Raw genomic sequence first — 8,476 nt, 5'->3', positions numbered from 1 at the left:
ATTTCTCCACGTGAAGCCCTGTCAGTATCATTGCAAAAGGTAAAGATGTCGCTCATTATTGTAGGCTGCTTTTTGATGACCAGTTGCCTGTGTGACACCTGGCGTTTGAGTTTGCTTTTAATTTTCTATTTAAAGAGGCTCCAAGCTCAGTTGTAAGCATGCAGAAAACTTTGACTTTGTAAAATATATTATCGAATGTCTGAGTGTTTGAGTACTATTGCTCTTTCCAACTTTGGTGCTATCTTGTAACATTGAAGTTGAAGATTAATAAATTAATGTGAGTTTGCTTCCTTATTTTATGCCAATTTTATCATTTTTTATTGTTGTCTTTAATTATCCTTTGTAGGCAGCAACGATGAAAACATCTGTTTATATGGAAATATTAGTAGATTGTGTTTACAAAAATATCGGTAAGCATGAGTAGCGATGTTACATTGTTGAAATCATAATATGAGTTCAGAAGATGATTGAAATTAAACTTACGTGACTTATTTGTGTTTCATGACGAGGATGGGATGATTTTCGGTTGGGGATGTGGAAAAAGTATGGTCAGGTATGATTCAGCTGTCATCAATATTTCATGCTGTATAATTCTGTGAAATATATTTTCTTCAGTGTTGTTTTTTAGCATGTCAATGTGTGTACCCTCATTTTTCAAAATTTTCAAAAACGGGCAATGTTTTTGTAGGCATCGAAATTTCGGTGAAATAAATATTCCTGGCTGTCGATCAATTGAAACAGTCAAATGACATAAATTAATAAGTGATGTGTGAGAAATAGAAATAAGTGTGTAAAGGGGCCACAAAACTAAACAGATACCAAAAAAATACCACAACACAGAGTCAGTCAGTACATTTCATTTGCAAATGTTACATACACTGGGATTTGCCCTCTCAATCGTTGAGAGATTGTCTATGATTGATGGCAAACAATGGCAGTCGTTTGCAAATGCACAACAGCGAGGAAGAGCTTCTTTGCAAGGTTTTAAATGAACTGGGAATAGGGCCTTCTAAATAATTGTTTGCCTAGGGCAAATTAATCATATTTTGAAGACCAACAATGCTACTGGGAATGTTTCCGGAGAATTGGTTATTTGATAAATCCATATCCACCACATCTCTCAACTTTCCAATATCTTCCGAGAGTGGTCCAACTAGAGAATTGGATGACAAGTTTAGGTGCAATATATGGTTGAGTTCCCACAAGGAAGACGGTATTTTAGAAGTTAACAAATTGGACCCAAACGTAACTTGGCTAGGTTGTTTAGTTGACAGAGTTCATACGGGATATGTCTTTGCAGTTCGTTATCATTCAAATACAAACCTTAGAGATTTTTTAGCCTTTGTATTGAACTTGGAATTGCTCCACTAAACTGATTGTTTTTCAAGCTTAATGCTATCAAGCTGCTCAAGTTGCCAATGTCAACTGGAATGTTACCCCTGATGTTGGAAATGCTTAAATCAACATATATGAGTGACGTAGATAGATTCCCGCGAGAAGCTGGAATTATGGTGTTTAATGAATTTTTTCCCAAGTCTAATCCTTTCAAATTTCTAAGATTAAACAAGCAGGCTAGAGTGCTTGCTGCTTGTGGAGTAGAAGCATCAATCGTCAAATTGTTCGAGTCCAAGGAAAGATACTCGAGGTTTTTCAAGGAATAGAGTGTGCTAGGAAAAAACCTGGTAAATGAGTTTCCGCTCATTTCTAAATCCCAGAGCTTGGAAGCATTGGAGAGGTTAGGGAGTAGTCCGGCCATGAGCTTATTTTCGGCTACACCTAGGAATTCTAGGTTTGGAACGTTAAGACCTATGTTTGCTGGGAGGCTACATGAGAGCTAATTAATTGAAAGCCCTATTTGTCTTATCCTGGAGTTGTTGAAGAGTTTGGTTAGGATGACCCCATTGAGATTATTATTGTCCAGTGACAAAGTCTCTAACTATGGAAGATCACAAAGCTCATCCATTATTGTACCTATCATAATTTCAGAACGTTTGCATTAACTTTGTAACTTCAATTTAACTAAAAACTATAAAAAAAATTAAAATAAAAAAGATTATTAAACAACTCCAAATTTATTACCTATTAAATTATTTCCCTCAAGAACAATCTCGGTTAAGCAGGTCAAATTGCCAAGACTTTTAGGTATGCTTCCACGTAAATTGTTATACCCTAACTCGAAATCAGGAAGCTCTTTGCATTGCCACAGTTTGGAGGAATCAGACCATCAAGCTAGTTTCCAGTCAAATAAAATCATTGAATACTCGAAAGATGCTCACATATATTGTCCGGAAGACTGCCACTCATGTTATTGTTGCTCAAAGCCGAAGTAGTCAAAGAAGATATGTTAAGGATAGGCCCTTTTAGGGCATTGACATGCACAAACTCCTCCTCCGGCTGATCTAAACTGTCTATCTCGTTTGGAAGTTCTATAAAATCAATCCGTATATATTGTTAAACTTATGTATAAGTGTAGACATGTAAATTTCATTGCATACAAATGATGCATCACAAAACTCCACGCGGCATGTGACTCATCACAAATGGACAAGTCATCAATGACATGTGGCACAAATCAAGCAAATGAAGCTCAAAACTACCCCAAAATTTGGCAAAGGGGAAGAAATCTCCTTAAAATCGGCAAGGGGCCCAAATTGCTCCTAAAACCGGAAAAAAAGTTAAAGTATCTTCACAAAACAAGCAAGAATTGAAGATTTCTCGCAAAATAGGTAACAAGCCCTATAATTCGGCCAAGGTAAGGAAAAGTGGCTGAAATTAAGACACAAAACATGCCTAAATTCTCCCATGGACGAATCAAGACACAAATCAAAGCCAAATCCACCTGAAGGCATGGCTTTGGAATTCTATAAATACAAGGTCCCAAGACAAGCAGAAGGTCGACAATTTCTACATTGAAAGACCAAAATTCTCACAAAAAGAGAACCACTACCAAATCCTTGAAGACTAATATGCCGCCAAAGCTCTCTTCGAAGAACGCACAACCAAAGCCGAAGCTTTCTTTCTACCAAAGCCGAAGCAATCCCTTGAAGAATCAACAAGCACTCGCGCCGATTCCTTCAAGACTTTGTTGAAAGCTCAAAACTTATAACGACATTTAATTCAAGATCAAGTCACCAAGGCCCTTGAATCAACGAAATCCCTTATCAACATCACCTTTGCCATAGATCATGCACAAACCTAGAGGTGAAGACTATCCACGCATTGTTTGAAGCTCAAAACCTGAAGCAATTGTTCAATTCTTTGTTGAAGAACAAGTCATCGCGACCCTTGGATCAACAACCTACGCATCTACATCAAATTTGAAGATTGAATCAGAGGAAAATTTTAAACAGAGATTGTAACCCTACAAATTCGTCAATACAAATATAATTTGTACACGTGTTCTCGTTTCCTTCGTTACAGAATTTTTGTATTTACAAATTTGGCATGCTCGATGGGGCATCTCTGCCTCTCATCTTGGTGTTCAAATTCGCAAGAAGCATAAATGGCATCAAGAAAGGATCAAGCTATTCCCACAACCAACGTGAAGAACAAGAACATCCTTGCTACAAGTGGTGGCACTTTGGGTGTCACAACCCGAAGTAAGGCAAGAGTTATTTTTGTCGTGCCATCCACCCCTATATCAACTATGCCAAAGGAGTAAGAGAACCCGAGGCATGAGCCCATGATCACCTTGTCCTAGCTAAGAGCGCCTAGGGAAGAAAGGTCGATGAGGCATTCCTAGCCTTTGACTTCTGATGCCCACTCAAGCAGCAGCTCGACCATGCAAGTCATGATTACTTGTGCGACTTCGATCGAGGAGCAACTGTCTTAAATGAACGAAGTAATTGCAAGACTAACAAGGTTCGTGGAAGAAAAGGACTTGCAGATTGCTACATTCGTCAACCGTCTGGTGGCGCAACACGATGAGAAAGTTGACCCAAAGGTTGATCCACCAAAGGAGGAAATTGACAAAAATGAGGAGCCTCTAATCGACAAATCTGAGGAGAAGCTAGAGGTGGACCGAGCTGTGACACTCATGGGATTTCTCTCTATCCAACAGCTGCAAGAGATGATCACAAACATCATCAAGGCATAGTATAAAGGGAGCTTACATGACTCCGTGCTGTACTCAAAGCCCTACTCCAAGAAGATTGACGCCTTAAGGATGCCAATGGGTTATCAATAGCCCAAATTCATGCAATTCGATGGAAAGTGCAATCCTAAGCAGCATATTACCCATTTCATTGAAACTTGCAACAATGTTGGGACACATGGAGATTACATCGTCAAACAGTTCTTGTGCTCGCTAAAAGGTAAAGGCTTTGATTAGTACACCGACATTGAGCCCTAGTATATCAACTGCTAGGACCAGCTTGAATGGGAATTCCTCAACTGTTTCTATAGCACTCGTAGCACTGTAAGCATGTTGGAGCTGACGAGTACGAAACCGTAAGCATGTTGCAAAGATTAGCTTTCTGAAATCTTCGCCATTGAGATATGTGTTGAAGGCATAGGTTACATTACATCCTCTAAGGCATAAAACCAAGAATATTTAAGGAGCTGGCAACTCGTTCCCACAACATGGAGCTGAGTATTGCCAATCATAGGAAGAATGAGCTGATCAATAACTTCAAGAAGCATAAGATGTTCACCCTAAAGATAGGCAAGACTGGGAATAAGCCCGCCAAAGAAGCTTTTACCGTGAATACTACCCTCATCAAGACCTTCTATGTGCCCGTCAAGATGTCCTCCAAGAACAAAGCAAATGAGATAAAGAGAGGTGAGCCTTCTCCACCCAAGATAGGTACAAAAACACCTTGAGGGAGCTAGAGCAGAAGACGTACCATTTTCCTGACTCTAATGTGGCTGCAATGCTAGACGACTTGCTAGAAAATAAGGTGATTGAGTTACCTGAATGCAAGTGCCCCAAATAGATGAATTGCGTTAACGATCCTAGGTACTGCTAATATCATTGTATCGTGAGTCATCATGTTGGCAAGTGTTTCATCCAAAATGAGCTCATCATGAAACTAGCACAACAAGGGCAGATCGAGCTTGACCTTGAAGACACGGGTGCAACACATACTATTATGATTGCGTTTGGATCCTTCAATCCCATAACTCTCCAAGTAACGCATGCCCATTCCCGTCTATGCTCAAGCTATAGGGCACCTTCTGTACAACCATTGCTGGGGGCAAACAACCAGAATGCACCTACCAATGATGAAAAATGGTGGACTCTGCTGACCTACAAAAAGATAAGGAAACCAAGACCACAAACCACATGACCAAAGGTGGAACAAGGAAGAAAGCACCGCCGTCGCAACAATAGGTAGCCCAAAAGAGACATAAGAGCTGCTAAGCCAACATACGTTGGGGAACCCATGGAGTAAGAGCCACGCATGTCACATGGTTGAAATAGAGATAGAATAGCCCTCAAAATGCCAAGTTACCGCCATCGAGGAAGAGAATACCGTCACGCCTAAAGAAAGCCTTCCGACACACTTTAGCATCAAAGAAGCACTACAGTTGCCCAAGGAGATGCGAAAAGCACTAATAGCGTTCTTGACGAGTCCTAATAACCACAAGGTGCAAGAAAGCAAGGAAGAAGGCTTAAAGCTTCGGCCACATGAATATGCCACATGTTATGCCGCCCATAACGCAATCAACTTTATTGAGGAAGACTTGCTGCTAGGGTCAAAGCCTCACAACTGTCATTTTTTCGTCTCTGGGTACATGAAAGAGAACAAAATCAACCGCATGCTTGTGGATGGTGGATCGGCCATAAACATCATGCTAAATCAACAATGACCAAAACCGACATAAAGGTGATTGAACTATCCCGAAGCCACCTCATAATCCAAGGTTTTAACCAAGGAGGATAAAAAGCGATGGGCATGATCTGAGTGGAGATGACTCAAGCATGCTATTCCACATGGTTGACGCAAGAACTTCATACAACTTGCTCTTAAGAAGGCCTTGGATGCACAAGAATGGAGTAGTGCCATCCACCCTTCATTAATGCTTAAAGTTCTACCGAGAAGGAGTAAAGGTGATACAAGGCGACACCAAGCCCTTCACAAAGCCGAATCACACTTTGTGAATGCCAAAAGACATGGTGCCTGAAGCTCTTCCAAAAGAAATCAAATCCACAGGCAAAGCCACACCTAAGAAACAAGAGTGGCAAGCTGTACCCAAGAAACAAGAAGGGGAAGCCATGCCATCTTCAAGCAAAAACGACGATGAGCCTGCTAAGCCCACAACAATCAAAGGAAATGTGACGCCCTCAAAAAAACCAACACACCCGTCTTCCAATACATCCCAATATAGAATAAAGAATGGGCAATCCCCATTCGAAATTAGAACAAGCAAAGCCGACACACAGCTGCACAAGGACGAAGTAAAGCTGCTCAAGACAAAAGTAGTTTTACCTCTGACACGGTTAGGCAACGCTAAAATTTCAAAACCACCACAAAGTTTCGTAAAACCCCTGCCAAAGGGGGCAGAACTAAGCTCTCTTCTAACCAAAATGACTGAAGAAGGATTTCACCTTTCTTTCAAATCTTGGAAAGAATGTTTCAAACATCATCAATAACAAAGTACGTGACCTCTTAAACAAAGCTAGGCTTGGTTGCACACCAAATATGCCCATGAAGATTTCAAGAAAAGCGAAAAATGCTAGAGCTCAACACATCAGCGTGAGCATTGAAAAAAAACAAGAAGAGCCTAAACCCGCCTCTTAAACATCAATCTTCGATAGGATAAATTGTTCAAAACCCAGAATTTCAGCACTTGATCGCATTGGTGGTCAAGGCCGAACCTCCGTCTTCAACAGGCTTAACACGCTAACACCCCAAAGCTCTGTTTTTGAAAGGTTGTCAAAACCCAAGAAACAAAGTAACACGGCTAGCTCTCCTCTGTGATGGTCGGCTTTGGAAAGACTTGAAGAAACCAAGAAGCTTTCTAGAAAAAAAGAAGACAACGCCCAAGGAAGAAAAGCTCGACGGTCTAGCAGAAAAAGACGACGTTCGAAGCTCAATTCTTTCAATGATGAAACGCCTAGCAACCTTGGAAGTTGACACAAAATGACAACTGAAGGTAAAAAAGTGCACCATCATTTACACTAGCCAATTTTCACACCAACAAGCTCAAGGGGATGGCACTAAATAGGAGGTCGAAGACGTCTTCCACATCACGATCCAAGAAGACAAAGAAGATGAAATCCAAGAGGAAGACGTCACTGCTGTGCTATCACAGCTTAAGGATGTGAGGTAAGCCACAGTTGATGATCTCAATGAGCTCAATTTAAGCACAAACAAGGAACCGAAGCCTATCTTCATAAGTGCACTACTAAGTACAGACGAGATCGAGGAGTACTACCAACTGCTCTTGGAATACAAAGACATCTTTGCTTGGACCTACAAAGAAATGCCCGGCCTTGACCTTACCATCGATGTGCATCGTCTTGCAGTAAGGCCCCGAACACGACCAATCAAGTAAACTCAAAAATGCTATCGATCCGAGCTCATCCTATAAATTTAGGCCGAGATTGACAAGCTAATCAAAGCAGGCTTCATTCGAAAAGTGCAATACCCTAAGTGGATCTCTAACATAGTCATTGTCCTTAAGAAATCTAGACAAATATGTGTTTGCGTAAACTTCTGAGACCTCAACGATGCTTACCCACATAATGACTTTCCCTTGCCGATCATCGAAATCATGGTGGACGCGACCACAAGCCACAAGGCACTATCATTCATGGACGGCTCCTTTGGGTACAATCAAATTCGCATGGCTCCCGAAGACGAGGAACTAACAACCTTCCGCACTCCAAAAGGTATCTACTACTACAAGGTAATGCCATTTGGCTTGAAGAATGATGGGGCTACATATTAACATTCAATGCAGAAGATCTTCAAAGACATGTTACACAAAACATAGAATGTTACGTAGACGAAATAGTTATCAAGATCAAAAAGAGATCTGATCACTTGAAGGACTTATGAATGTTGTTCAACAAACTACGACGCTACAACCTCAAGATGAACCCATTGAAGTGTGATTTTGGCGTCACTTCTGGGAAGTTCCTCGTCTTCATTTTCAAGCACCGTGGCATTAAAGTGGACCAATCAAAGATCAAGGTCATTCAAAGAATGCATGAAGTAAGAAACCTACATGAGTTGAAAAGTTTATAAGGATAGCTAGCCTTCATCAGACGCTTTATCTCCAACCTTGCTAGACGCTGTCAACCCTTCAGTCGACTCATGAAGAATAACGCTCTATTTATATGGGATGTCGCCTGCCATAATGCCTTCGAGAACATAAAATGGTTCCTGGCAAGTCCACCTGTCTTAGGGTTCCATTGGAGCACTATTGACGCAAGAAAATGAAGACCAAAAGGAAAGAGCACTCTACTACATAAGTAGAACCCTTACTGGTCCTAAGTTCAACTACTCATCAATCGAGAAGATGTGCC

The 8,476-nt window shown here is 40.9% G+C and overlaps 1 pseudogene; it reads right to left on the bottom strand.

Annotated features, from left to right (window-relative positions):
- Positions 1–982: 982 nt before the first annotated feature.
- LOC126617002 (probable leucine-rich repeat receptor-like protein kinase At1g35710) lies at positions 983–2,445 on the bottom strand (annotated as a pseudogene).
- Positions 2,446–8,476: the final 6,031 nt, after the last annotated feature.

The sequence above is a fragment of the Malus sylvestris genome, chromosome 3, assembly GCF_916048215.2.
Source record: "Malus sylvestris chromosome 3, drMalSylv7.2, whole genome shotgun sequence".
Lineage (NCBI taxonomy): Eukaryota > Viridiplantae > Streptophyta > Magnoliopsida > Rosales > Rosaceae > Malus > Malus sylvestris.
This window is presented reverse-complemented; position numbering and strand designations above follow the sequence as displayed.